At 37.5% G+C, this 27967-nt stretch overlaps 1 long non-coding RNA gene across 1 annotated transcript in view; it reads left to right on the top strand.

Moving 5' to 3' along the window:
• LOC147996508 (uncharacterized) overlaps positions 1–27725 on the top strand; it is a 151243-nt gene extending 123518 nt beyond the window's left edge. The window contains exon 4 of the long non-coding RNA XR_015672474.1: positions 27051–27725. This is a non-coding gene — a long non-coding RNA (uncharacterized LOC147996508). The remainder of the gene's footprint in view (positions 1–27050) is intronic.
• Positions 27726–27967: the final 242 nt, after the last annotated feature.

Below are 27967 nucleotides of genomic sequence, written 5' to 3'. Positions count from 1 at the left end.
TACATATCTTCAGAACTTTTTTGTCAGTTTGGAAATTCCCTGAGGATAATGAAGCATCAATCAGCAAGCACATTCTCCACAGTTGTGTAGAGTGTGTGGAGAGCATGGTGCACGCACACCTCTGTGACTGGGTCACCCAAGCTTTTGTGCCTACTCGGTGTTTTATTATTTGGCATTCTGCCTCTGTACCCATAAAATGATACAAGGGTGCTTGTCTCATGCACTTATCAACCTGAAAGAGTTTCTGGTGACAATTTCACCATGGCCCACAGTACAGGAGGGATTAGGGTAATGTCAAATGGGCCTTCTATTCAAGCAGCCTGGGGCGCATTGAAAAGAATGTTCCCAGAATAGGAAGTTCCTACTGGAAGAGAATTTTCACTCTCTGTCATTAGAAAAAGAAAAAAGGGAAACCTCTTTGCTGAAAACTTATCTTGCAAGTCCTGTCTTTTCCTTTACTGTCAGTAGACGTGGAAACTAGGTGACTTGATGTGACATTCTGTCAGTGAAACCACAGAGAGCATGAAACTTCATCTACATCATAAACTTAAAGACACTGAGATGATACTTAATCACTTCTGATGTTAGTTTATGAGGTGGACCCAGAACAGCTGCTTTACACATAAAGTCTCTTGATATTTCCCTCATTGTTGTCTAAGGTGCTTGTTAAAAGTGTATACTCTAGACATGCAAAATGGCTCAGTAGGTAAGGGCACTTGCCACCAAACTTGGAGACCTGAGATCCATTCCTGGAAACAAATGATGGAAGGGAGAACCTGCCCTTCACAAAAGCTCCCTGGTATGTTTGCACATCATCCAGTAAATAAATACATGTGAAGTAAAGATGATGTGTGTTCTCACCCTAGACCAATGGAATCAAAGCTCTAGTATGGATTTTGGTGAAACATAACGCACTCATGTGATAGAATGACCAGAAAGCCTACTTCAACAATCTCTATTTGGGTTTCGTTTTTAATTGATTGATTTTTCAATTTTTCATTTGTGTTTGATGTGCATTTGTATAGCCATGTTTTGCAGGTGTGTGGCAATACATTTGCATATGCTTGTGGAAACCTAGGGTTTTCAGCAGGAATCCTCATCAGTAATTTGCCCACATTAAAGCAAGGTTGGTCACTTAAGTCCAGTGCTGTCCAGTAAAGCAAGATTTTCCTGCTTTGGTAATCTCTCTCTTCCTTCTGAGGCTGGGGTCCTCAGCAGGCCGTCACAGTCACCTGGCATATATTAGAGTTTCTAATTTCCATCTCTCATCTCCATGCTTTCATGGAACGTGGTCTAACTTCTGAGACGTCTCCTCAGCTCCAATCCTCCAAAAGTCAGTCTGGAAATGAATTAGTAAGACTCTTGACCCCCAGTGCATATATACCATTATGTTTTAATATGTACAGACTGTGGGCAGTGTCTGAAATAACCAGAAATTTTAAGATCTATTGAGTATTGACAATGTTCTTTCTTCATTGGTCTTACCAACTCCTGGGATGTATGAATTCTGAATTATATCTCTGACACAAAAGGATATTTATTTCAACCACAGAAGGATATCAATAGAGATGGAGATACACAACTCTCTCTCTCTCTATCTCTCTCTCTCTCTCTCTCTCTCTCTCTCTCTCTGTACATTATTAATTTCCTTGAAAGCTCTTTATTATAAAATATAATACTTCCTATTTGACTTAGCAAATCTCAACATCTTGTTAACTTCACTTCAGATAATTTCAGTAACAAAATATCTACAAAAGCTCTCTGAATACTCTCTACAACCCTCTCTTCCCTCTGTCCTCCTTGCCATCCCAGAACAATAGTAGGTGTGCGGCTCTCCTTGGTGATCTGTACTGTATCCTCAAAGGAGTTTCTACATTGTTCTGTCTTCCCATCTCTGTGTCCAAAGGAATCACCTCTGTGTTTGAGGTGACACAATCTTTCAATTGCTTATTTCTCATGCTGTCATGATCTTCAGAGTTATTTATATTAATACACATAACACCAGTTGACTCATTTTTAACCCCGGTAGTGTTTCATTGTATGAATATATGTATTTGAGAATGTGTGAGAAAGCTTTTCTTGACTCATACAGAATCCTCGGCTTGCACAAGGATTGCACATTTAGTAGAACTACAATTTTTTTTTTATTTTCAGATGTCAGTTACAAAGGTGTCAAAATGCATCTCGCCTTAAACTTTACTTAACTCATGATTGGTGGGATAGCACTTATTTCCATGTGCATAGCAGCTGTGTTTCCAGTTCCGTGATCTCGGGCTCATTTTCATTGTATGTTTTCGTCTATCATGCTCCCTGATGTTGCCTTACAGATGTGACCGTGATTGGTACGCAAAGCTTTTGTTTGATTCCAGACTTAGCACGAACTTTGTCCTCTGGTGTAGCACATCTTTTAACCTCTTTGAGACACATTTTTATTTTAGTCTTTTATAACTTCATACATGTATATGAAGTGTTCCAGACATATCCATATTTTACTAACCTGTCTTACTTATCCTTTCCTGCTCCTCTTGGACTCTCTCTCTCTCCAGTAAATCTTCCCCTCCTTTCATGTCTGATGCTTTTAATGACACCCCAGGTTTAATTATGGACTTGGATGTGAGGTAATTTGTTGAAACATGTGCAACTTACCAGAAGAAAAATAACTATCCATCCCCCTGCATTGATCCTTCTGAGCCTGCATTGCCTCAGTAGATTTTACAATTTCATCCATTTTCCTGCAAGTTTCATTTTTCTTTACACTTGAATAAAATTCCATAAGGGTGCTCTTCTGGATTCTCTTGTTTTAAACCTTTAACTTTCTACTCGATATCATTATAATATTGCATATTTTTTGTTTAAAACCTTAAGCCATACTGGAAAAATTGTGAACTTAATTACTTTAAAGTAAAACAAAACAATAAACAACAACAAAAACCCTTGCAATAATGGATAGGAAATAGATTTCATCCTAAATGTCCACCAACTAATGAATGATAGTAAAAATATGGTAAATATACACAATGAAATTTTATTCAACTGTATGGAGTTTACTATCATTTTATCCTATCCCCCCAAGTACTTGATTTGCACATTATTGTACTTATACAATAAAATCCAGATAATGTGTTCTGGAGACCACTACCACATAAACAATCTTCACCTTTGTGTTTCTCTCTAGATTTTATGTCAGAATATACCATACATACCAAAGATGGTCTGTTAGTATAATGTCCAACTTCTAAATATCAACTTCCATGATCAGATATTAATGTGACTACACTTGGAAATATCATTTTTAAAATGGCCTTGTCAGTTTCCTCCTCGTAGGCTATCACGTGTTGACATTGACATTTTCAGGCTACATTTCGTAAGGTTGTAATTACATCTTTTGAGGGGACTCCTTTTTAGTCTGCATTATGCTGTTCTTTGCTATGGATTCCGCTCCCTTTTATCAAATCCTATTTTTCACAGGTAAACATGCCAGTTGTAGTTGATAACTTTTAATTTTTCTACATCGCCTGCTTTTTGAAACTTCTATGAAGATTTTGTTCTTAATTTTATGTGTTTTCAAATTTTCTATTTAAAATATATTCATGTTTATTGTAAACATTATTATACTTGGGCATTTCTTTAATTTTCTCTTGTTTTCCTTTGTTATTTATAAACGACAATATTAATAGTTGTGTTTTGTTTCTTCTACTCTTTTGCAGGATTTGCTTCCTATTTAACCAGAAGGTGCACTGCCTTTTAAATTTAAAATTATTGAAGATTTCATTGATTTCTATGTCTCTAAGTACTCTATCTGCATGTACACCTGCAGGCCAGAAGAGGGCACCAGATCTCATTACAGATGGTTGTGAGCCACCATGTTGTTGCTGGAAATTGAACTCAGTGCCTCTGGAAGAGCAGACAGTGCCCTTAACCTCAGAGCCATCTCTCCAACTGCTGCACCCTTAAAGAAAAATGCATAACACATTAAATATCTCAGCTAAGCTTGTAGGTACGCATTATTTTTTCAACTTTCCATACATACCAAAAAATCTCAGCCAATGTCTACATACCTCTGAATATCATGTCTGATTTCACATATACACACCCACATAAATGTACAGATTATGAATGGCTCAAAGCAATGGCTTTGCTAATAAATCATTTTAAGATCAATAATTATCACTGAGGCATGATTTAGATTTCTTACTTTCTACTTTACTATCTCAGGAAACAATCTTCTTTGGTTATGTGCAAGCTTTAATAATTCCAACTTGCTGTGGTTGAATATTGATTTCATTCTAACCTTGCCTTAGCGGCTTTGGAGAAAGCCACTGCTTCTGTCTTAGCACAGGCTCGGTACAGTCAAGTGTGACTTCCTGCAAGAGTTACACTATAAAAAAGTTTGGGACATGTCACCAGGGCAGCTTGAGTATGTGGGTCTGAACTGTAGCATCAAACACCCTTTTCTTCGAATACCTGAAAAGTCTTTGCACTAACTGCTTTAAAAGCTTGCAGCTATGAGTTGACGATTTAACGGTCCAATAATAACGTTACTTTATCAACTCCTCCTGCTCCTGTTGAAGCAGAATCTGATTAGTCCTCATTTTCTTCACAACCTCCCCTGTGAAAACTTTTGATAGTATTTCTTCTTATTTTTAATCTTCCCATAGCTCATATTAAAGCATACACATATGTTGTTTTAATTTATCCTGCTGGAACCCTTTATTTGAAAACTGTGCCTTATCTACTTTAACTTTGGCAAAAACTCTCGGTTAATCTTTGAAACATATGAATTTCCTAAAAATTATTTATTATTGTTAAAGATTTATTTTTCTTTTTATGTTATCTTCTTATGAATTCAGAATTTTATGCCTAAGTACAATATTTTTAAAAAAATTTAAAATCGTTTATTTTTGTGTTTATACATGTTTTGCCTACATGTGTGTTCTGTGCACCTTGTACATGCAGTGTTTACAGAAGTCAGAAGATATCTCTGGACCTGGAGATACAGATGATTGTGAACCACCACGAGGGTGCTGGGCACTGAACTGCTCTGAAACAACAGCCAACATTCTTAACCACTGAGTCAACTCTCCAGCCCCTGTACAGTGCATTTTGATTAAGTCTATCTCCATTTCCTTCCTTCCAAATTTTCCTCTGTAACTACCACAACTATTCCCTTCCAATTTCATGTGTTCTCCCTATATTGTTTTACATCCCACCCCCATAGTACACTTAGTTATGCTAGTACAAGTACACATGTAGGGATATCTAGTGGAGGTAGGTATCCTCTCGGGATCTTCAACCCTTAAGAAAATGGATTTTCTTTCTCTGAAATGCTATCAACAGTCAATAGATCTTCAAATAGGGTTGGGACTTCCTGATCATTCCCCCATTCTGTGATTTCGATCTAGCTTGACATTCTGTTGGTTTTGTAGTTACAGGTGGTGTCAGTTTATATGTACACCTGCCTTTTTATGTCTAGAATGCACTGCTTCTTGTAGTCATACACTGCTCTGGCTTTTACAAGCATCATACACACTATTTTTCTATGATCCCTGTGCTTTGATGAGGCAGTGAGATATGCACATCCCACTTGAGACTGAGCATTTCAGTCTTCGATTGTCACTACAAGAGCTATCTGTAGATATCTATGCTTATAGCCATCTACTATAAACTTTTTTCTCTTATGAAGCTTAAGACATTATGCCATCTATTTATATAACAATAAGTTGTTAGAAATCAGATGATTAGCACATCTATTTATCAGAATAATAATGTCAGGTTCTATCCTAGAGCTAATGATCTGTCTAGTCACAGGTTCTTGGTTCTATTAATGGTGTCAGACATGGGTTCTGTCTTGTGAGTGGGTCTGAAATCAAATCAGAAAATGATTGGTTACTGTGATAATATCTGTGCCACTATTATTCTAGTGGGCACGTTATGCCAGATTGGTCATGTTATTCTTTAAAGGATCCATTGGTTAAGACAGATGATTCCATTTCCTCACTAGTAGAATGCATAGCCTATTCCAATAATATGAAATCAAGCCAGTAGGGATGAAGCTACCAGATAAGTATCCACTCTGCAAGTGTTTTTAGCAATAGGGTCTTTCCATCAAATGGGAAAATCTTTATTCTTCTGTAGCTTTTAATTTATCCTTTTGTTTGATCTCTTTGTATAGATTTTTTTTGCCCCTTTAATAAATACTTTAACAATATACTTCATTTTGCTGAGTTCTCATCCTGTGTCCTGGCTTGGTTTTCTCCTTTTATTTCTCCTCTAAATACTTATATTTTTACATGTAAAAGTTCATTTTACTTGTAGTTTTCATTTACTATTTGTGTTTTGATCTGCACAGTTTCTATTATATGTCATCAAGTAGGGTTCACAAACATTACTTGAAGAATTCTAGAAGGATGCAATGCGTTTGAAAGGTTTGAAATGGATGTCCTTCTGATGAACACAGCAGGTTCTCGTGTCATTCTGCTCTGCAGGGCTGCACCTCAGGTGTTTCCCTGGAGGATTTGTGCTGTATGTGCTGACTTCCCATGGGTAGCTACCCCAGTTATCACATCAGCTACTACAGTGTTTCAGTCCCTACCTACAGATAACAACACTTTTACTTAATAAAGACACCAATGGGTAAAACTAACTAGTCTGACAATGTTACTATGTATATCGTTAAAATGTACTTCATTTTAGCGTAAGTTGTTACTAATGATCTGACTAGTCAAATGTATAAATTAAGCCTTTTCCTGAGTGTGAATATAGGATAGGACCCAAGACAAGCAAAGCTTATTTCTATCTGAGGTTTCAAACATTCACTAGAGTCTTGGAACAGAAGTGGGGACTACTGTATTCATTTTCATGTGGTAATCGGATTCTAAGTTGACCAGCAATGACCCAGTCCTTTATACAAAAACCTTCCACTGACTATAAGGAGGCCTTTTGCCCGTCTTTTAATCTATACGTAGCAAAGTTGACAGACCATTACCCCCAGGATTATATCTCCTTGAAAGGCAGTGGTAAAGAGACTCTGAGGAAATAATCACAGACCTTAAATCCTTAACTTTAGGGTAATCCAAAGGAAATTTGTCTTGACTGTTCTAGCTAGTCAAATTAGTACGTGGAGGATTCAGTGAGACAGCAGTGTGACAGATGCTCTGTCTTTGCCAGAGGAAAGTAGCCTTGGTTTCTACAGCCAAAGCAAAATGAATTTGCTAATAGCCAGTGAGCTTTGGAACCTTCCCAAAACCCCAGGCGATGCTATAATCTGGTCAACACTGTGACTATAATCTAGGGGATTCTTAGCAGGGGATACAAATACCACTGTCATTTTGGGCCCAAACTTTTTGAGATAGAAAATACATGTTATGTTTAGCCAGTAAGTTTATGGCAAATGTAACTAGAAAAATGAATACATGTAACTATCAATTCTTATTCTACTATTTCCTATTCATTTTTACAATTCCTTCTTGGTTTTTTTTTTTTTGAACATTGATCTTTTTTGTTTCCTTATTTTATTTCTATTAGTTTAGAGAAATTTTATAATTTCATATTTTCATTTTAATTTTTCTGCATTAGTTTTTTGATCTAATTTTGATCTAATTACCTTCTCTCTAGGAACTCCATATAATCTTAGTCATATAAGTTTTGAGTTTATTCTTGCTTAATTAGAAATTCTCTTTTTAAAATTTATTGAGGTTGTAATTACATAATTTTCCTCTTCCCTTTCCTCTTTCCAAACCCTCCCATATACCTTCCCTTTGTCTTTGAAAATCCATCAACATTTTTTCTTTCATTATTCACACACACAAACACACACGTGTACACACACACACGTACACACACATACACATACACACACACACGCACACACATACATATACATGTACACACACACACACACATCTTATAATGTAATGTTTACTCTTCTTTTGTTCCAGACCTCATTTCAAATTCCTGCTGCTTTGACCTGCCTTTCTAATGTGTGTTCAGCACTGACACCGATTCATGTATTGCTTAAGTTCTCCCATGAGACTATTTCTGTCTAGCCTCCTGTTTCCTTAGAGAGCTCATGCCTCAAATACCCAACATAAAAACCAGAAATCTCTTTAAAAGTTTTTTAATGGGGCATCCTCATACTAGCCACAGCTTTCAACTGGACATACTTCTTCTTATCTTTCTTTTTCAAAGCAGCTATCTCTTGTGTCTCTCCCTTTGAGTTTTCCCAATTGAGTTCAGACATTGGCTGGTTACCTTTTCTTACTTTCAGCGGCTCTAAGTTTCTAATTAATAAAGCCAGTGTTTCCGATTTTATTTATTTAATCATCAAAAATTCTCCTTTGAGCATCCCTTCTGCAGCTTGACATAAGAATTGTTCTTCATGTGCTCCATAAAACAGCAGAGTGGGACGAAAACATCTAGAAATCCAGACAGCTTGGAATCAAACACATCATAATAGCTGTGAGACTTTGGTGAATGACTGGTGCCATTTGCCTAGTTTATCAGTTTGAAGAATGATACTAACAATAGTAACCCACTGGACAGTAAGAGGTTAAAAAGTCACTAATTGTATAGATTTGTGTCTGCTTTCTAGTAAGCACGCAATCGCTGTTGCCTATCATTCCCTAAAGATTTCAGATCCTTGATCACCCTCTGGCTCTCCCTGCAGGACAATTGTACTGGGAATAACCTCCTCTTCAGTAGAATTGTCTTGAACATAGATTGGGCATTTCACTCTTACGCCTTAGACATCATTATAGTGCTGGATATTTTTTCTAAGATGATTTCAATGATCTCATTTTCTAACTACAAAATCATTCAGTCCCAGTCCAAACCTACAATCCATTGAGCTTACTATATATATGGTATATGGTATATAAACTATATAAATAGGGTATAGTTTCACTTTCCTTCACCCACTCTGGTTTTCATAATGGATCTGCAGACTATTTCTCTATCTCTACCCCTCATTTGTTGTGGCTCTCTTGCTTTGTTGTGCACTCTTGCAAATGCTCTTTTCATAGTTAAACCCATTTCCCTCAGGACTCAGCTCTTTATATGTGAGGTGGATAGAGCCACACAAACAAATCCTGTTGGGCTGATTGATCTAACACCAACTGCGTGAAATACAGCATCAAATACCTCTTAAGTGGTTTTTTTTTTCTTTTGAAATGGAATTCTATAGCATTCCAAGATAATTTGTGTTTAATTCTCTAAAAGATAATTTCACATCTTCCTCACTCACTGTAAAACCCCCACCTTTGCCTATATATCATGTGATATTTTCACTAATAAAATGAAAGTAACAAAAAGTAGTTGTGTCCTAGTTTCTTGACAATCTCCACCCACCTATGTTGCTTGTGTGCATATATATTCTTTCCTTTCACAACTGGGTGTGAGCTAGCCATTTTCTCTCAAAGCAAAGCCTTCTGTCACCATACCCTTGTGTACTCTTTAATTTTCTTTCCTTGATGTGATTCTTCTTTTTCCTACAGCCATCTCAGTCTTTCTCCATTGGATCCTGATTAATAGTCTATATATGGTCTTTCTTAAACTTTTATTGTTTTTTTGTGAATTTCACACCATGCAGCTCAATGTCACTCATTGATCATTCCCCTGTACCCACCCTCTTCCCCTGCAACCTGATCCCCCACCTCAATAAACAGAAAAATATCTCATTGTTCAAGCTATAATGGGCCACAGTGTGTCCCACACTATACCATTTTGTCCACACTTCCTTGCTTGTAAATATTCACTGCAATGAGTCATTGGTCTGGTATGAGGCCTCTGCTTTCTACTACTTTATCAATCCTGGAACCTCACTGGGCTTCCACTCAGATATCCTGTTGTTTCCCCTATGTCATGGAGATCCCATAGTTTTGGACCTATAAGGGCCAGCCTGTACTCCAGCAGTTCACAGATGGGGTAGATGTTGAGGTGGGTCAATTCAAAACTTAGATCTGGACCTGAGAGGTATCTGAACTAGACAGTCCCCCAGCTCTCCAGCACCTACATCACTGGATCTAGTTCTCCTGTCTGCCCCGGTTGGCCCACCCAATGTAGCAGCCAGCTAGGGAAAAAGCCAGCTTTCCCACTCTCACGCCTTTGGGGCTGGCTCATCCTAGCTTACACCATCAGGGTCATACATGTTTTTATCTCTTGGTTAATTTGAATAGCTTTTTCATGACCTTAAAAATTCCCTCCATATCATGTCCTCAAATACTTTAACAGAGCTTCTTAATTGTGGGACTTTTCTCTATCATTCATTAGTCTTTCAAATTACTGCAACAGATAATTGTGACATGCAATTAATGCTATTTATACACAAAATTCTAAATTTTATCTACACATTGACAACTCCCAAGATTAAGGTTTTATGTCTAGATATTGAACAGAGGCATAATTTGCATATTTCCAGCCATTGTATCCCTACTGCCTCCATCGTACTCTTTATTTCACGACTCACCAGTATTCCTAGAGTTGCCCAGGACTAAAAGCATTACCTGGAATGTCATCCTGTGCATATGATGTGTAAAAAGAATTCATTCATTCTGCTTCTTAAGTATCTTTCCAGTCCAAATACATGTGACCACCTCTATTTGTTTTTAGCCTCACCCATTCCATTGTTACCTTGATCTGGAATTCTGTCATAGCTTCCCACTGCAACTGTTACATCTTCTCTCCCCAGATTCATTTCCATCAAGTCTGACTAAAGCAGGCAAGCCCTATGGTCAATGCTCTGGACAACATGATTAAGTTGTGGCAAATTTTCAAATGGAGTAGAACTAAACACTAGATATAAGTAACAGAATATAGAGATAAATGATAGTAATTAAAGCATTCCAAATTTGTTCTACTAGATAGCAACTAATTAAATCCATGTACTGTTTTTGGAGAGTTACTGAGGGAGGGGTTTTCTATGCCATGAAGCAATGTTCAGTGAAACTAATTCCCTGGTATAAATTTTCAATAAAGCTGATGAAAGTGCTATATGCTAATTAGTCTTAAAATGGAAAGAACATTTTTAAACTTAATTAACACTATGTTGTTTTCTGTGCACTGTTGACAGAGACCAAGTTGTATAGGGAACTTCCGTTATGAATGCTACACTTACTATACATGCTAAGCGTGTCCTTTCACATTGTAAATCCATATTTTCCTCTGAAAGAATCTAATACAGATTAAATTTTATTCAGAGATTAAAGATCTTTCGGAGAAAGAAATAACATTAGTGAAGAATTAGTGTGGTTAGGCTGGAAATTAAAAAGGTAGGTGTTCTTCTAACTACATAAATCTTTCTAAATATAATTGTAGGACATCTTGGTCACAAGGTATGTACCTGTCGGTATCTTTGTTCTCTGTTTGAAGATAGAGACCTTGTGTACCCACATTATCAATGAGGAAGAAAGTTACTGTTCTGTTTGACTTTGTTTACTTCTGCATCTCTTTCATGTGCCCATATTTCCATGTTCATTCCCATTCCTGACTTTTTAACTAGGTCGTCAGGATGTAGGCATATTGGGATATAAAGGAGTAATGCTGCCCAAGGAGAAAGACTTGAGCATACCTGTCTTCTGTGTCCCTTGACCTCCTTGTATCTTCCATGAAACCCAGCTTCCTTTGCTTGGGGAGGTTGAACCACACATATAAAGCATCCATGAAAAACAAGGGTAGGAATCTTGTCTTTTGCTAACCAGATAGAATATGGGAGTCTACACAGTCCAGATCTGCTATCACATTTTCAGTTCACATGGGCTTTTGTTGATTCTACCATTTCTTACCCTTTAGAGTGGTTTATTTGAAGCTTCATTTCTTTAAAACTGTAACTAGAGAGAATTAAAACTGTGAGGAAATGTATTCCTTCTATTCAGTTCACAGGAATCTCATCTTTCCATGGTACATTCTTTTGTTTCACAATTATGCATTGTGTGTGTGTGTGTGTGTGTGTGTGTGTGTGTGTGTGTGTGTGTGTGTACAGCTTGGTGCATATGTAAATGATATATAACAGTCTGTGAGAGTCAATACTTGCCTTTCACCATGTAGGTCCCAGGGATATGACTCAGATAATACTTGGATCGTAAGATAGATCATAAGGCTTTGATGTAAGTACTCTTATCCACTGAAACATCTCATGTGCCCTTATAGCACATCTTAATGGGGCAACCCTACATATGGAATGTTCTCGGTGAGGTATCTCCAGTCAACAAAAGGGGCTTCTTTTCATTGTTTTCAATTTTCAGTTATTAAAAGTGGTATAATGACAATCCCCTCCCAAACCCCTTTCATTTTGTTCTAGAAATTTGATCTTGTTAACTTTTGACAGGCTGCAAATTGCTTGATTCAGGCTCTCCCATTCCTTATTAGTTGGATTGACATAAGAGCTGAAGCCAGATTTTGTTCCTGTTTCTAATACGGGCACATAGTTGCTAAGGCTTAATGTGTACCTGCTCTATTAAACTCTAAATAATCCAGCCACTTACCAGTTTATAAGCTAAGCAGCTCAGTATTTCCTTTGTTTATGCATTCTACTAACTACCCAAAGGCAGGCATAAATTCAATAAAAGTAATGGCTGTTTGGAAGGCAGAATATATCAAAATAACTATTGGAATAATGTTTAGATGCATGGAAGGCCAGATTAGCCATCTGTGATTGACTTCTGTCATATTGTTTGAAGTATGTGTACTTGTCACTGCTTAGAATCCCTAAGAGTGAGAAGGTTAGGGCATGCTATTCTGAAAACTTCCTTTGGTCATGTTTTAATGACTAGGCAGGCAAATGTTTTGTTTCCTTCAGTAACAAGGAAAAAAAATCCAATTTCCATAATCTCAATTTTTTTGTTATCTAAAACACTGAAATGTGTCTATGTTTCTGCATGGTTTCTTACATAGATTAAAGTAAAATCAGTAGGAGTCACAAAGTATAGATTGTCATGGAATGAACAAATAGAGCCGTGAACGCTGGGCAGGAACTCTTGGCAGCCTTTCCCTTAAAGCTGTGGAGAGCCTGCTGCGTTGAGCCCTAAGGCATCCCAACAGTGAAAAAGCATGCTGATAAATAATGCTTTACAACATTTAATTAATAACTAAGTCTACAGTATGGATCTCTTCTTGTACAGACAAGAGAAGAGTGTTTTTTTTCTTCTTTAGTTACTTTCCCAAGAGGTATTGCACAAAACAATTTTTTGGAAATGCCAATTACTGTTTTTGACTGTATAAACTTTGTAAACTTCAGAAAATTGAATTGTGGGGAAAAATGGCAGGCATCCAGTGATATTTCTCATAATAAAAACAGCAGTAGGATAATGTAGGGAAAGACAATAGAATGTTTAAAAGCAGTGGGTCAAGGGTCATATACATGTGAGATTGTAGCTTAATGAATGCTCCAGATCCTATGTTCAGGCAGGTAAGAAATCCTGTGAAGCTGTTCTTAGGTGAAACTAAAAAATATATATATGTGTAAATTACTTAGTGTGGCAAACATTAAGCACTGATTCTGTCTTAGCTGTTAGCTATCTACTGTGGGATCTTCTGCATCTTCCTGTCTTAAAGAAGGCTTGGGGAATGTGTTGTGTGTTCCTACAAGGTATGCTCTATGCTGAGAGTCATTATCCAGAAAAACCCTGGGTAAGAAAAGGCTCTCTAACTAATTTGATTCCGGATAGGTTGGTGTAATCCCTTCCCCTTCCTCAAGGAATATCTTCCTGACCACTCTAGCCTTGGCGGGACTTGTAAGCACTCCTGCATCACACCATACTTCTGTCTCAACTTCACGCACTGAAACAATTTCTCTGTTTTCTTGCTTAGTTTTCCTCCCCAGTCCATGTGCTCTGAAAAGACATCCATTGTATTCCAGGAGCCTAGCATGATATTGTGAACATCATAGGTACTTAATAATCTTCATCGGCACTTAATCATGAGAGAGTGAATGTTCTATCTGTTTAAGTCGCTCTCTTGCAATGCGAGCGTTCTTCCCAAGGCTGGATATTCTCCTCCAGTACACCTAAAAGCTTAAAGAGGAAAGTCATTCACATTAGTAATAGTGAGATGAATAAATAGTCGCTATCCACCCTTGCTTCTTTTTTTCTTGTATTCACACTAAATCTTGACATCTGTTCAGGAGAAAAAGGAAGATACAGAAACATAAGTCTTGTTCACATAACCGGTTTATCTCATAAATTTTCTGAATTGTGTTGTGTACTAGAAAAATCACCTTTATTATAAGGTGATATAGTGAGAAAGTAAATAGAACTTTCAGACAGATAACAGCCTGCAAGTGGCTTTGTACTCTGCAGGGCCCTTCCACCCTGCTGTTCTCTCATGACCAACATCTGAACACATATGCCATCTGACTTTCCCTTAGGTGTCCATTGTTACTGCAGTAAGTTTTGATAAATGATCTCTAGACCCAACGATTCTTTGACTCTAAGGCCTTTTGGACTCACTGGTCTCCTGCTATTTTCTCACCACCAGCAACAAGTTTTGTTTTGTGTTTGTTATCCTAATTTTAGGTTCAGTTACATATCTGAACACACAGGGGTTGGGGATTTAGCTCAGTGGTAGAGCACTTGCCTAGGAAGCGCAAGGCCCTGGGTTCGGTCCCCAGCTCCGGAAAAAAAAAAACCATATCTGAACACACCCTCACATCTCTGCTATCTTCCTAAAGATCAGTCTTCAAACTTGCTTTCCTTTCCTCTCTAATTTTTTACTGCTTTGGCACAAGCCCTGCTGCCTGGGACCAGCGAGGTTCCTCAGCCTACTTCAATAGCCTTGCATTGTGACTGGAAGGCTAATTTGCTTAGGACTTGTACAATCGGGAGCTTTTTCTCAAAACAGAAGCAGCAAGCTGCCTCACACCAACGTATACTTGGCCTCTCTCCTGTCAATCCATATGTAGCAGATGCAGATAGAATCTGTTGGTTGGCAGAAGACGTTTTGTGCACATGGCTCCTATTTTTAAGCCTCTGCTGATTTTCATGTGCAAAGAACGAGGAGAATGTGGCTTGGTATGGGTGGACACTGAATCCCTCAGAGAGAGGGGGTTGGGGGGAGGAAACCTAGACTGAAAATCTATGCAAGCAGACTAAATATGAGCTTCTTGATGGCAGTGTGTGTGTGTGTGTGTGTGTGTGTGTGTGTGTGTGTGTGTGCGCGCATGTATATTGTGTGTGTGTTATGTATATTGACCAGAAAACCATGAATAATTCAATCCTCTCAAGTCTAGCCACTAAGGTCTCAGCACTCTGAACAGAATTGCAATGACGCATATAAATCATACGAGTCTTGAAAGATCCAATATTTTTATTGGCAGGTTTTCTCCTTGCTCTCCACCTTTGAAATAGTATTATTACAGATGCGCAGATACAAGAATTAATGGCTTCTTGATTTTGAATAATTGATGTAAAAGGCCATCAGGGCAGATTGCTGTAATATGTCATTTTATAGGGAATAAAGACCAAAGGATAATTTCAAAAACATGTTATGTCCTGTCATTAACGATAAAAGTGCATTAATTGATTTGACTGTCATTAAAACAACAGATTAGCTAGGTATGGGACACCAGACGGAGAGAAACAAGTAATTATCTGATACTTCTTAGTTTTAATAATTTTTTACTATGAGGTGTTGTTGTGACTACCTTTCAAAATACTCTTATAATACATACCTCAAATTTCTGACAGAAAAAATAGTTATTATTCCAAGTTTGTTTATTTTTCCTTATATCTGATTCTACACTTCATTTTTCTTTAGTCATTAGCCCATGCTTCACTCTTCTAACAGTATTCACCCTGGATAATTTTATCTCTGGTAGTCTATAATACTTGCATATACTCAGGAAAAACAACAGTAATTTTTGACCTTGTAAGAGATAAATAATGTAGAATAATATTTTTGGACACAGGGCTCAAGAACGGTTAGAACAGATGAATGCAATTAAGAAGGTCTTGCCATCATTTTACTGTGCACACAGATTATTATGCTATCCTCCAAACCTGCTATCAACCATCCAATAATCACAGACTACATCTTTTCCTGTTTGTAATTAGTTTTTAAAATTGTTTTACTTGTGTGTATGTGTTTGTATCTCTCTGCGTACATAAGCACTTGAGTGCAGTTGTCTACTGTGACCAGGGGAGGGTATCAGATAGGGTGAAGCTGAAGTTAAAAGCCTTTGAGAACTTGTCCCATGTGGTTGTTAGGAAAGAGGCTCTGGTTCTTTGCAGTAAGAGTATGCAGACTTAACTGCTGGGCCACCTCTCTGTTGCTTGTCTCCAGCTTTGATTTATAATTTGTATCTCGATTTAAAATGTTCTTGTCCAATACTTGTCACTTGGGCATCTATCTGTCAATCTCAGTCCCTTCCTAAGCCCCCTGGTATCCAGATGAGTTTTATCATCTAGGATGAAGAAAAAAAATTCTTAAACTCCCAAGTAGCTTATAAATCAGAGAAATGCACTTGGACCAGTACCTTTAAATAATACAGATAATACTACTCAATACATCATAGAAAAATAATGGGCAGCATTAGATTTGTGATCTGCCATGGTTATAATTGTGTCTCTGTGTTACTAAGTCAATATTTGAAAATTTTTATTATTAAAGGTTCTTAACAAAATGTTTGAAAAGTACTCCTTTACCTTACATCCACAAAATCAATATGATTAGTCTACTCATCTTTCTAAATGATGGTTAATCATCCAGTTTGACTTTTCTAGCAAAGCAGGAAGGTTAACCAAAATTCTACTAGCTAGATGGAATTTTTCAGCCAAGAACAAATGTCTATAGATTCGAGTAGATTCCAAATCTATTCATATCACCTCCTCTTTGTGTTGGGGTTGTTGTTAGTGGCAGATATACTTTTCAATTCGTGAATTCTAATACTGAACTGCTACATAGATAGATGAAATGTTGATGTAATCTACAATCAAATCCCATATGCCTATAGGTCCAATGCCCCCATCTTATATTTATAATTCAAGATAAAATGAAAATCATGAATGCTTGGGTCCTACCTCGGTAATAAAACAAATATTTGCCCAAGTGACACTAACCAGAACCCAGCTCTCTACCATCTGCCTCAAGTCTTACACTGACCAATTTTCTGCCTTCTTAGCAGTATGACTCACCTTCCTCTGGACTTTGGCTTAAAACCAATGTTTTTTCCTGAGATCCATCATTAAACATTATGTCACACTTGCTCCTGTGACCTGATCCTTAGCCCTTTCTTTTGGACAGAACATTTTATTTAATTTTGGTTTCTGCGAACTTCCAACCATTACAACCAACCACCTAAGTGAGTTGCCTCTGTTCGATATAACTGTCCAAAAAAGGAAAAGAGACAGGGACGATCTCATTTTCTCATCATGAAGTTAGCACTGGATCCTGCTTTTTCTGAAAAATTGGAAAAAAACATAAAAGGAAGATTGTGTGAAAGACTGGAATAAAGGATAGTAAAATCCTGCATTTCTTTTTTTTTTTTTTTTTTTTTTACCCCCCTCCCGAAAATCCTGCATTTCTAAACGTTTCTTCCTTACAGTGGACTCATCTTCTCTATGTTGTTCCTTCTCATTTTGCTCCCAAAATAATTTAAAAAAACTTTCTTAAACTAGGTTTCAGGAACAGTGGCTATGGAGCTGAGGGTGAGGAACAGGTTGATTTATTTTAAAAAAAGACTTTCTAGAAAAATAATCATTAAGGAAGTCAAGAGAGTTGGGTGGAGAGAGGGGAATCAGTGTCCTCTTGGTGCTATTATCTATCTCTGTCCAAGATTTATCAGCCAAGAACCGCACACCAGAATCAAAGGTCTCTTCCCAGGAAGATGATTCTGTGACTCTTGTCTTTTCACTCAAGTTTCTCTCTTGGGTAATAAATCTGGTGGCAAGAAAGTGCCAGGGAGCGGTAAGGTTGATCTCTGGGCACTTTGGTTCTCCTCAGGACCCATGAGAAACCCTGCCTAAAAGAGAAGATATGTGGACACAGACAGTCTCTTAGGAGACTGTGGTCAAATAGCATGGGTATTGAGTACCAAGGCAATTGCCTGTCTCTATAGTCTGAAGAGTGACACTATTTTTCAAATCATAACAAAAATTATTGTGAGAGGTTCATTTTGAACCAAGAGGGTCATATTTTTATTTTTTGATATCAGAATTAGTGTGGTGTTGCCTGGACTCTAATATTTAGAGTAAGTCAGTGTGGTGCAAAGTGATCTAAAATACCTCAGTTTACCGAACATTTCTCATTGCCTGTGCACCGTTAAAAAAAAGGAAAGTGTATGTTACTTAATCTTATTCAATCATCTCATTTATCTTCTATGGTCACATTAGTATGCAGCTGAGACAGTCAGTTTGACCCCAGGGACAAGGCCTACCTGCAAACAGGTGCTGCCATAGGTACTGTTAAGTTAGAAAGAATGAAACCAAGATTGCGAATCAAATTTCCATCCCACACAAGTAGAAACAAGCAAACAGCTACAAAAACCACCCAAATAGAATAATAACCCTAAGGCTTTCCTCATGAAACTGGATTCTAAGATGTACATGAACCTTTATACTGGTGTTCCAGATATGAGAAATTTGAAATTTGAAATTTTTCAAAAAGTTATTAACACTATTTTGAGATTCTCTGTGGAATTCTCTATGGATTCTCTATGGAATTCTCTATGGAATCTATCGAATCAGGAATATGGTTTCCTGGCCAATCCTCAGAGTTCCTCATCCTACAAAATTTACTGTGCATCTTTACTATCAAATTCCATGGTGAGATGGTTCAGGTTGATAATCCTAGCAATTGGTATGACAAGAGAAGAATGTATCTATGAGTTTGAAGACATTCTAGGCTACATAGTGACTTTCATATTAGACATAAGACCCTGGTCTCAAAAACTCCAAAACCACAATAAAAGCAAAACAGAAATAATCAAACTAAAGCAGAACCAAAGTGTCTATGGGGCCTTGGAGGAGAAAGTTAGCTGAACATGACCAAAATACATTGCTTACATATATAAACTTCTCCAAGTTTCTATCAACTATCTATCTATCTATCTGTCTTTCTATCTATCCATCATCCATCCACCCATCCATCCATCCATCCATCCATCTATCCATCCATCTATCATCTATCTATCTATCTATCTATCTATCTATCTATCTATCTATCTATCTATCTATCTATCTGTTTCTATCATCTACCTATTTATCCATGTATCCAATCTATCTAGCCAGTTGCTACCTAATAAAGAACAAAGCTTCTCTATTCCCTTAAAACTTACTTCAAATGAGCTTATCAGTTATCTTAATAGAAAAACAGCCTTCATAGGAAGTCTAGATATTTCAAAAATGTTATGAAGATTTTTCAAATACAGGATCTCAGGCTTTGAGAGTGTATCACATGTAACTCTTGTAAGTTTTACATGTCTTTTACAGGGTCAAAATGTCAAACTTAAAACAATAGTAAACTAGAAATCAATACATGACTTCCCAATTTTCAAAAACTTACATTGATGATTATTTATTCCTTATTTATCATACCTCTACTACTTAAATTTTTATAGAGCCCAACTCTTTAAGTGTCTTGGCTAGCAATTATACTTTGCAAGTCAGCTTCATCACTTTACGTTTCCTTCTTTATATTTTCACACTTTAGCACACACATACCTGCTTGTATACACATACACACACACACAATACAGATATACACACATACACACACACAGACACACACACATACACATACACACACATACATACACATACACATATACACAGACACACACACACATACACATACACACACACATACACACACATACACATATACACACAGACACACACATAGACACACACACAGACACACACACATACACATATACACACAGACACACACAGACACTTCTCTAGTGTATAGTTGATAGCATTTACTAATCTGATATAGAAAAGTATATTTTTCTTAGGAATAAAGGAACTTGCCTCTGAGGGATAAGACTTAGACATTCATAGTGACTTCTATTGCTCATGGCCTTTTCCCACAATCCATAGGATGCACACAGTGTTCTTTTCTCCTTGCCTGTGCAGTTGTTCAGTTAACTGTATGATGCTCTGTGGTATTGCGACAGTTTCTACTATAACTGAATGTGCCCCTGTTACTGCTGCCTTATAGCGTTGTCCCCTGCAGAGTTCCTTACCTGGATCCCTTTCATCAGCTGCAGTCTGTGAGCCTCCAATGCTTTGCTGTTTATATTCAACCATGAGCGTGTGTCAAAGAAGCTGTGAATTCATTACCAGAAGGCTGTTATGCCTCCCTAAAACTCTGTCTTAGTTACCTGGTTTTACCTTCATCATTAGTCACTTAGGTTCTTGTTTAGAGTTGAATTAGAGTAACTGTTTTATGTGCTACTTTCCTATGTGCCTTCTAACAAAAGAGAATATATACTTTAACAAAAAATATCTGTAGATGTTAATTCTTTATCTTTCCATTAAAAATATTTCCTAAGGGTTTTTGCATGGGTGAAATGTACAGTCTTCCTCTTCACTTTAACTATTCTTCCCTCGGAGCTAACGGGTTCAAGTTTTAGACACTGACAGTGTTTTCCCAGTAGGCCTTGTTACTAATCAAATGAGTCGTGAGACACTACCACTTGCTGATACCAGGTTAGGAAAGGTGATTGTATCTTTTGTGTGCATTCAAGCACTGACATCCGTCTATGTCAGGAAATCTATCCAAATCGTACGATCTTTGTCTGTTTCCCCAAGTGCTCATTGAGAAATAATATAAAAGTTTCTTTCTGCTGGGTAGAGTAATGATAAGAATTATTGGACTGATGTTCAGAAAGAGTTTCAGAATTCTCTTATGAAGCCATTACACAAGTAGCAAGTACTATTATTATTTTGCTATTTCAGCCTCCTTATTTTTCATCTCTCAAAGTCATTTGGGTCATTTACTATGAAATTTTCTGATTCCTTGACAATTTTTAATGGCCCTTTGAGGGCTGCTTAATCCCCTTGTTGATGATCCATCTGTTGGCACAATGCATGCTTTTTCACAACATTAATATTCAGGATTAAGAAAAACAGTTGTAGCTATTTTGTGTCTCGATGAAATTGCTTATCTTCTGGTGGAGAAATTTATGATCTTGCCTTTTGAATTGAATTTGTGTGTTTTCTGCAGACCACCTTTATGGAAAGGTGGGTACGAAGCTCAGTAAAACATGTTTTAAATGTTTTTTTTATTTGTTTGTGCCCCAAATGTGGCTCCTTCTTTCGGTCCCTCCCTCACCCATCTTTCCTCTCCTTCTACTCTGAGAGGGTAGGACACACCTCCTGCCCTTCCTGGCACACCAAGTCTTTGCCAGATTAAGTCCATCCTCTGTTATGGAGACCAGACAAGGCATCCATAAAGACTGAGCTTCCTGCCTGCTACATGTGCAGGACAGAGAGTTGGGGTGGGGAGGTAGAGCCTGTTCCAGCCAGTGTATGTTCCTGGGTTCTTGGGATGGTAGCTTTGATTCTGAGAGCTCTCAGGGGTACAGGTCTGTTAACTCTTTTGGTCTTTCTGTGGAGTTCCCATCTACTTCTGGGCCTTTGCTCCTTCCCAATTCTTCGACTACGTGTCCCCTACCTCTGCTTCTGTATTTGTCTATCGCTGGGTATAGCAGAAGACAGTTCTGTTAGGCTTTTGTCTGCAAGCATAACAGAATATGATTAATAATGTCAGGGATTGGTGTTTGTTCATGTGTGTGCCACTGGACACATTTTAGATGAAAAGATTAGTGGGAAGGTTCATGACTCTATCCTTCCACTGGAGGTCCTGCCTGGCTACAGGTGGTGGTGTCTACAGGTTCCATATCCTTACTCTTGGCATCTCAGCTAAGGTCATTTGCAATGACTCCTGGGAGCTCCCCTATTCCAGGTCTCCAGGTTTTCCTAGCGATTCTCCCTGCTCCACTCTTGCCCCAGGAAGCTGAAGAATTCCATTCATTCTCCTGATTCACTGGGCCTCTAAACTGTCTCTCCCTGAACTTTATCCTACTTCCCTATTCTCTCGACATATCTCTTTTCCCACAATTCCCTCCCTCCTTCTGCCTCCTATAACTATTTTGTTTCCCCTTGTAAGTGTGATTCAGGCATTCCTGCTTGGGCATATCACAGGTATTCTGTAATTTTTGGCTAATATCCACTTATCAGTGAGTACATACCAAGCCTGTTCTTTGGGTCTGGGTTACCTTGCTTAGGATGATATTTTTTAGTTCCATCCATTTGCTTGTGAAATTCATAATGTCCTTGTTTTAATAGATGAATAGTATTAAAATTTTATAAATAAATCACATTTCTGTGTCTATTCTTTGGTTGAGGGACATCTGGATTGTTTTCAGTTTCCAGTTATTATAAATATAGCTGCTATGAACATAAACGAGCATGTGTCCTTGGGTATATTGAAACACCTTTTGGGTATATGCCCAGGGACGGTATAGCTGGGTCTTGAGAAAGAACTGTTTCCAATTTTCTGAGAAACTGCCAGATTGATTTCCAGACTGGTTGTCCAAGTTTGCATTCCTACCAGCAATGTAGGAGTGCTCCCCTTTCCCTACATCCTTGCCAGCATCTGCTGCCCCTTGAGTTTTTTATCTTAGCCATTCTGACTGGTATAAGGTGAAATCTGGGTTGAGTAACACACATTTTAAAGGAGAGTTATGGAAGGAAATAAAAGCGCCATGCATTCTCTGAAATCACTGTCACGCTTACTCCTGCAGCATGACAGAACTGATGCTCTCTTGATTACAACCACAAATTAGCAATGCCAGTTCTATGAGTATGGAATACAGGCTGTGAATATGTGCGTGTGTGTGTGCGTGTGTGCGTGTGTGTGTTTGTGTGTGTGTTAAATTCACACTTTCACAATACTCAAAGCTAAGGAACAAAATAGGGCAGCATATTGTCTGACATTTTTCTTTAATCTTCTGAGCTTCTATGTATAGTAGATATGACCACAAGGTGTTTTTTTTTCCCTATAGAATTGTACTATTACAGAAATCCTAGAGGGTCAAGAAGGGCAGCAATGCTGAGAGAATATTACTCCTCAGTGACAAAATAGGATCAATGAAATAGTTTAAAATTTACTTAATTCTACATTTAAAACGGGTAAACTTAAAAATGATAATTTTTAATTTTAGGAATGTCAAATTTTAACAAGGAATAGAGTTAAGTATAGGGTTCCTTGTCTCTTTGTGTTGCTGTTGTTGTTGTTGTCGCCGTCGTCATTGTTATTTTGTTTTCTAGGCCAGAAAATACCAAGTGGTTCTGGTTTAGTAAGTCTTGGGGCTGGTGAGATCACAAAAAAGGGCATTTGCCACCAAGCATCACCATCTATGTTAGACCCCAGTATCCCTCTGGTAGAAGGAAGGAATTGACCCCTGCAAGTTGTCATCCATCATCAGGTGCATAGCATGGCCACACACATGCATACACACACACACACACACACACACACACACACACACACACACAACACACCAAATAAATAAATACATTTCATAAATATTTTAATAGTTGCATTCTTGGTATTGACTTCTTATTTAATTAAGAGGAAATCATTGAACACAATCTTGACATGATTTTGCTACATTTTACGCTATTAAGCATTTCCATGGGAAAACTGTTCTTTTCTTTCCCTCCCCTCTCATTCATCCTTCTCTCCTTCTGCCTCCCAGGGCTATCTCTTCCTATTTACTATTGCACAAAATTTTATCTAAACATTACACATGCTACAGTGCTACAGACAAGCCACTGTATTCTGACTGATGGCCACACGAGTCAAATGTTCTTTGCCACAAAACAGATTGATCATTTATGTAAAGCTCTAGAGTTTTCTTCCATTTATACTCTTTAAGATGTTACAATAGAAATATAAGTTAAAATATCACAATTTCTATATACATCCTAAAGGAGATATTTTTAAGACATGTAACCTAGTTTTATTATAAAGCATAATACAGAAAAAAGTGTATGCTGATCTGGTACTCGTTTCTATTTTTCTTTTTAAAATCTCTCTATTAACATTGTTGCTCTGCAATAAAACTGCATTCTTTCTCTCTTCTTCTCCAATTCTTTATTTGTCCTCTTTCCTTTGCCGTAAAAAGATTTAACATTTTCTACAAAGCCATTCATTTCCCTCATCTAACAATACACTCAAATCTTCATGTAATATTTTTTAAGTATGTGTGTAGAGGTCTCAATGGATTTTTATTAATTTTGACCTTCTTGATATTTGATACAATTGTAAGCAGATATTTCAAAATATCTTGTGGTTTTTATACTCTCAAGAAGCCCAGTAATATTGACAGATCTTATTAAAATCCAGATTCAGATAAAACAGTGGGGAGAGGGACATTTATGTGGTCTCTATGGGAAATCTAATTGTGGGATGGATATTGGGCAGTCACAACGAGGTTTTATCACTTTTTAGGTGTGATCATGACATCATCAGAGTTGATAAACAGTCTATTTCTGTACAAATACATGATAATTCATAAGAGAAATGAAATGAAACCTGTGTTTTCAAACACTCAACCAAAACAGAAAAACAGCTGAGGGCACACATCAAGGTCTTTGTGGTTAAAAAGAGAACAGGGACAATGTTTTCTCTTATATGTGTTTGAAAATGCTTAATATCCAATGCTTTTTAAATAAGGAAAAGGATGTCTGTGTAGGAAAAACTTCCAAAAGAAGGATGTCATTTCAACTCAAGACCACTTGCATTGCAGGCTACACAGTTATGCTTTTATTAAAAATCAATTTTCATCTAAAAGTTTGATTAAAAGTTGCTGTTGCTTCTGCTGCTGTTGCTGTTGTTGCTATCTTGAGGCTGGGTATCATGTATTCCAAGCTGACTTCAAAATTACTACACAACTGAGTTTGACTTTGAACTTCTGATCTTCCTGCCTCTGATTCTCTGACTGCTGATGTTCCAGACATTACCCACTTTCCTCATTATATTACTGTCCTTATGATAAAATAACCTCTTAGAAAGCAACTTTGGGTAGAAGTGGTTTGGTTTAACTTGCCATTCAAGGTTATGGTTCCTTTGTAACAGGGAAGGTAAATCAGAAGCCTGAAGCTGCTACTTGTCTTCTATCCACAGTTAAGAGCAGAGAGAAACAAGTGTGTATGTGCTTAGTATCCAATCATCCTTCTCCATTCATGTATATTCCAGCATCTCAAAAGAAGGATGTGGCCCACTTTAAGACTTCATTTTCCCACATCAACTAACACAGTGGGTCTCAACCTAATGCTGCCATCCTTTAGTATACAACATTGTGGTGACCCCAACCATAAGATTATTTTCATTCATACTTTGTAACTGTAAGTTTGCTATTCTTATAAGTCGTAATGAAAATATTTGCAGTTTCTGATGGCAACCCCCCCATGAAAGGGTTATTTGACCCTTAAAGGTGTTGTGACGCACAGGTTGAGAACCACTGACTTATGCTTGTACACTTGAGACACTTATCTTTCTGTAATGCATATATACTTGGCCTAAAATTCCTTCTTATTCTTCCATGAGTAAGATATGATGCAATTTCAACTGAATTCTATTTCCTCCACCCTCCATGCTTCTTAGAAAACCTCCTTTTCTTGTCTTGTCTCACCACCAAGGAAAAAACAAAGATGGAGCCCTAACCATTTTTTCTATCTTTGGGAGATTATTTATTTGGGAGAGCTTCACATATGTTAGAAATTATATAGATATTTAATAAATGAGTAGGTGAAGGAAAGTCTATAAGCCTGTATAGCAACTTAACTGGAAAGTCTTGTCATGAAGATGTTCTAATTGAGAAAAATTCTTTGTTGTTTCTCTCCTTTGTTTAATGGAAAACATGCTTTTCACACTTTGGGCAAGAGCACTACAGTGTGGTCAACTTAAATGCATGAGAAGGGGTTGTTTACCAGTACATTTAAATTCATGGTGCTTTCCTCTTAAAACTCAACAACATTGCCTAATAAGTAGAAGGTCTCTCCACTGTTCTTCTAAAGCTACCTCTTTCCTGTGCACTAACTAAGCCAAAGTTTGAGTCCTGACAGATTTACTTCACTGTGGGTTTTCACTGGCTCATTTTTTTGTTTACTTATTATCGAAGCACCATATTAGAAAGGAACAGAGGGTGAAGTTCATATAACACTATTTTCTTTCCTTTTTGCTATCCATGTTATGTACATATCAAAGATACCTATCCCTGATGCTGAGCCTGCTGTCTGAAGAGCAATCTTTGTAGAATCTCTTTGCTGAGTCAAAGATACGAAACCAATGACTCTTCAGAGACTATTTCTATTTCTGCGGAATTCCTATAGGGAGGATAGCAGGGGGTGTCTTCAAACCTATGGAAAAATTCTGTGAACTGTTGGTTTTCCAGCCCTCCCGATTTTTCCTGCTTTCTCTGAATGTAATGTATGTATATGCAAAAGCAGAAGGGAAAGCAAGCACATTTGTGAGTTTTCTTCTAGTTAGATGAGCAAAAATCTTCTGCTTTACCTGGAATGCACAGTTCCTTTCACAAAGGTTAATTGAAAAATCAGAACATTTGTAGAATTTGAGAATATATAGAAAGTATCCTTACCTCAGTTGATATTTCAAGGAGTTGTATAACTTTGCAGAGTCTTTTTCATTCCTGGGACAAATGAATCAGGATAATAGGTACTGTGGGGAAGGGTTAGAGGATGTACATTTAAATATCTACCCATGGGGGTATTTAGAAACCTCTTCCCAAGTAGTTCTTGCAGCCTTGGCATTCTCTTGATGTGATCTATGACTGTGATTAATTAGAAATGGAGAGAGATGTAGATATTAACAAAAGGGGAAAAGATGTACTAAGGATATAAAACCAGTCTCCAGACAACATGAGGGTAAGTGAAGATGATAACTTGCAAAGGAAATACTGCCTGTGCTCTCTAAAGTGAGGAGGCCAAGTGGGCATCATCAATTTGTCCCCAGGACAAATGCTAGTCCAGTAGGTTAAGCACATATTACTCCATCTCTGAAATAACTGCCTTTTTCCTTTCTCTCTAAAGCTAGGATATCTGCAGATGACCAAGGACACACTTGGAACAACAAATGCCATTTTCTCAAAGCAATTTAGTTACAGAACTCACAGCGAAAGAGAAATACTAAAAGGAGTGACCAGCAACCCACCCATGGACCTGGCACAAAGACGAAGAAAATCCAAACAAGGAAGACACACTGGGGCACTTTTCTGGTGATGAACAGAGGAACTTTGATGTTCAAACAATTTCCAAATGAACTCTGACATATATACTGTCCCAGAAATAGAGAAAATAAAAATGTTAATTTGTTTAACAACCAGCATATATGAAGTACAAGTCCCATCTTTGCTTGAGAGATAGAAGCAAGATTCTCTGTGACCTATGTGAGGCTTCTGGAGGCATAGACAAGGATGGTGGAATTCATGCTGTTCAGGTTGCTTCCCACAGGGTTCTATCTGTTTGTGCACAGCACCAACAAAACACAGGAATTCTGCATGTCTGGAATGGCAGTGATAGACATGATGATTTTTTTTATAACTTTTGTTTTATCCCTTTGTTTTGTTTTCTCACCAACTCCTTGGTCAACATTGTGTGGACTTTTCTTTCACTTTTTTTTAAATGCAAGTTATTGAATCTTATTGTAACCCAGTTCTTCATAATTTATTACAATTACATAAAATAACATTAACGATTTGTGAAATTATTTCTGTATTCATTTATTTGGGAAGACGATTGGTATTGAGGTGGGCCTCTTACCCTCCCCATCACAAATATTACAATATCAGACTCCTGATACATTGGACAATAGTAAACATAAACTTGACCAAGTTCCCGTGTGCCCTATTATAATACTGGCTAACAGGATGCCTATTGGATTCCCTGTGACACAAGGTTGATAAACATGTCTGCAAAAAAATTGCTATAGTAACTTGTACCTTCAATTC

This window comes from Rattus norvegicus, chromosome 2 (assembly GCF_021556685.1).
Source record: "Rattus norvegicus strain SHRSP/BbbUtx chromosome 2, alternate assembly SHRSP_T2T, whole genome shotgun sequence".
Lineage (NCBI taxonomy): Eukaryota > Metazoa > Chordata > Mammalia > Rodentia > Muridae > Rattus > Rattus norvegicus.
The sequence above is the reverse complement of the archived record's forward strand: the minus strand, read 5'-3'. Positions and strand labels throughout refer to the sequence as shown.